We start from the raw sequence: 3,803 nt of genomic DNA on the forward strand, positions 1-3,803 counted from the left end.
CCAAAGGAAGCAAACTGGAGTGTTTGCACACACACACACAAAAAAAAAATAAAATAAAATATCTTTGTCCCCTTTATTTGTTTTCTACTTTAAATAATTTAAACTCCATATCTTCTGATGCTTGTCACATGCAGACATGCCTCAATATTTTTTTGGCAGCCAAGACCCCAAAGCACTCAGAAACATTCAGTAACTACAACATATCCGCATTAGGGCTTTTTTTCCACCCATCTAAAATCCTACCATCAAAGCCCTTTGACATGTGCCAGTTTGGTTGCAAATATTGTGCGAATGCCAGATTTGCAACGTTTTTTTCTTGTGTCAGTATGGATGTGTGTGCCCGTGCACATGAGCGACTCCATATTACCATGCTGATGTGAGTGTCAGAGGGGATTAAGTTCATGAAAGCATACGCAGAACTGATGGCCGCAATTTGCTGACCGGATATCCACACTCATATTTCTTCTTCTGCCTCCACCTGACAAAAAAAAGCCTCACTGTTCTGCTTCTTCTATCCTCTGCTAAAAAGTTAAGGTGATCGGAGATGTGTCCTGAGTTAGAGGAAAGTGCTAACTGGCCGCAGGATGGAAATTGTAGTATTTTATATAAAAAAAAGGTGATAATATGGAGTCTGCAACCAGGATAATGGTATCTATCATCAGGCGGAGATGTGTGAAATGTGATGAGCTCAGTAGATAATGAGAGTCTGTCCAAATGGATTTCCTTGTGTGTTATTAACTCTACTGATGGGGAAAAAAGATTTATTCGCTTCTGAAGTACTTTGCCAAATCTCCTTTTAAGAAATATTTCTACTTCTTATGTCCCTTTTAGTACTTTTTGACTCCATCAGTATATTTCAGATGAGTAGACCTTATGCGGTTTTACATTAAGACAGGGATGTTAAATTGACGCTGCATTGAAGAGAATTGGAGTTAAAATGCAGGCTTATGAGCTCATTCAAAAGGTCAAGGGTTAGCAAAGATTTAATATGGAAAATCAACATGAATTAAACCAGGTTGCAGCTCTAAAATTGCAACCTGGGAAGGTTTGCGTGTAAAAACATTGAAGTTAATTGACAAAAAGAAAAATAAACTGACGGTTCAATATAATGAAATACTGTAACTGAACCAGGTGTGAAGGGAATGAACAAACAGAAACGTTCCTGCTAGAGAAAGAAACTGGTACAGGAAGGAAATTGTTTTAAATATAAACATGATATAAAACTTACAAACACAAACAATATTAGGAATGCAAAAGTCAAGATGCCTATAGTAAACAGAAATGTACAGTGCCTTGCAAAGTATTCACACCCCTCAAACTTTTTCCTATTCTGTCACAAATGAATAATATGCTGTAATTTTACTGATTTTTTCTACTGAGTTGTGACAGATTAGCGCAAAACTATACGTCATTATGGGACAGCAGGAACATTTTAAAAGGAGAAATCTTTTACAATGAAAAATCTGAAAAGTGTGGTTTGCACGTGTATTAGGCTGCCCTGACTATATACTTCCTTGAACTGCCTATCTCTATGCCAGCTCTGCAGATCAAGAGGACAAACTGTTTTATCAGTGTTTTCTGGAAAATAACTGATGCTTAGAATCTTGGTACAGCTTTTCAACTGGATTTTGGTCTGAACTTTGACTGTGTGATAAATATGCTTTGATCTAAACATTTTTTTTTAATTTCTGGTTGTATATTTAAGGTTATTTTTTGCTAAAAGGTGAATCAGTCAGTCCCTAGTCTTTTGTAGCAGATTTTCCCTAATGACTGTCCGAAATTTAGCTCCAAATGTATTTCCACTAGCTTTAGCCAGCTCAAGATACTAGGAAGTTTCCTGAGTTTCCTGACCGGCATGGAGAATCACATACAGGACTCAAGAACAGGAGTTTGTTTACAAATGCAAAAATCAGAGAAGATTCAGGTCCATGTCCATGTGGAGAGAAGTGGTGAGGAAATTTAGGAAAACTGAAGCTGGTTTAAGATTCCAGGGGACATGTTTGTGTTTCAGGATGGTCCCAGGTAGCAGTGAATAAAAATACAAATCATTGCTCAATATAATTGAAACCATTACCCTGATTTACTGAATTAGTTTAAGAATTTTTACTTGTTCTTGTTCTATCTGGTTACATGCCAAGGATTACATCAGCAACACGAGCAAAACACTGCAGCTTGAGCCATCACTCCTGACAAAATTACAATTTATCATAATTACATTTCAATTGTTCTTTAGGTCTGCTTTCCCCCCTTACAACCATATGTCGATTGTCTTCATATTAAAACGTAAATGGATTTTTCATCAGATCCGAGTCACGCTCCTATGGCTCTGGCCCTTTCCGGATCGTCTGATGAGTGCTAATCGAAACTGAGAGAGACGGACTTTGGTGTGATGCCTTGAGCTGCGACCTCCCTCCTGCGATATGTCAACACAGGAATCAGAAGCTGGAATTGTCACCCTGCCATCTGCTAATAGTCTCTCCTAAATGCCCGTTTCGAAGCACGACCCCTTCTCCCCCTTCCCTCCAGACAAACTCTCAAAATCCGATTCAGTCAGTGGCCAGTTTTCATTCTGGAAAGCTTAAATCCATCTTGCAATGCTCGCAAAATTTTTAAACACTATGCATTGAGTCAGTGCTTTAAATTGAATTACAGAGATTAATTCCAAATTGGGATATCGGCCCCTGCCTAAAATATGACCCGTATTCTGTTTCACTGACTGTTGGCACATTAGCAAATCCTTTCAAAAGATATGTGGGGTTTCATTTGAAGAATGGTTGGTCCTGTTTTTAGGAATGATGAACTATAAACAGAGATTTTACCCACCTCATGAAAAATAACAGAATATATTATCATGTTGTGCAGCTGAGAGGATGATTCTTGTGTATTTCATGAGATCCTTTCTCATCTAAAAATAAAACAAACCCAGAGGAAGCAGTGTAAAGAGAGGGAATACCGTATTCTTATATTTAGGAACTGTAATCCTCCATGACTGGTGATCCCTGCGGTATCCTCTGCGTTTTTCTCTGCTTCCTTCATACCAGTGAACGCAGATGGGGAGAAAGCCTTCCTTTCCTCGCATTCGTCTCCCTTCTGTTCTTTGAAGACGACGCATCCCTCTCGTTGCCTCTGCTGGCTTTTCACAGTCTGAGGGTGAACTGTATTGAGCAGGCAGACACGGCCTTTGAATAGAGGACAGAAAGCAGACCAGGGTGGCCATACCATAAATCATGTGGCTGTAGATCCTGATGGCAACAAACCAACAGAGCATTTGAGGATGTGAATAGTCTTGGTAGGTTTCCTTTGTGGGCTTGTCCTTCTGCCTTGTCTTTTTCTCCAGCCTTGAAAAAGAATGAGACAACTCAAGTCTCTCTCTAGCATATATGCGTTAAATTGTTTGTTGAAATAAAGCATTGTTGGTGTGAAAGTCAGCCAAGAACAGCTGGGGGAGCCAAGATCAAATGATCACTCTCCATAAGAACTAAGAAAGAGTCAATTACGCCAAGATTACTCCATTGTTCAGGATGAATTGGGTAATTTGACGTTTGCTTAATGACTCATAGATATTATTTTCCAGAAGAACCATTGTTGAGCTGATTTTCATGGTGGGAAGTAAATGAGAGGGGCAGGTAGCCAACCGATGCTCTGAATGTCACAAAGGCCCAAAAGGCCTCCATGCTTCATATCATCAGAAAATGAATAAATGAATGCCATACCTGCCTGTGGAGAGGGAGTGGAAGTAAAATCTATCTATCTATCTATCTATCTATCTATCTATCTATCTATCTATCTATCTATCTATCTAT

This window comes from Poecilia formosa, unplaced genomic scaffold (genome assembly GCF_000485575.1).
Source record: "Poecilia formosa unplaced genomic scaffold, Poecilia_formosa-5.1.2 Scaffold396, whole genome shotgun sequence".
Classification (NCBI taxonomy): domain Eukaryota; kingdom Metazoa; phylum Chordata; class Actinopteri; order Cyprinodontiformes; family Poeciliidae; genus Poecilia; species Poecilia formosa.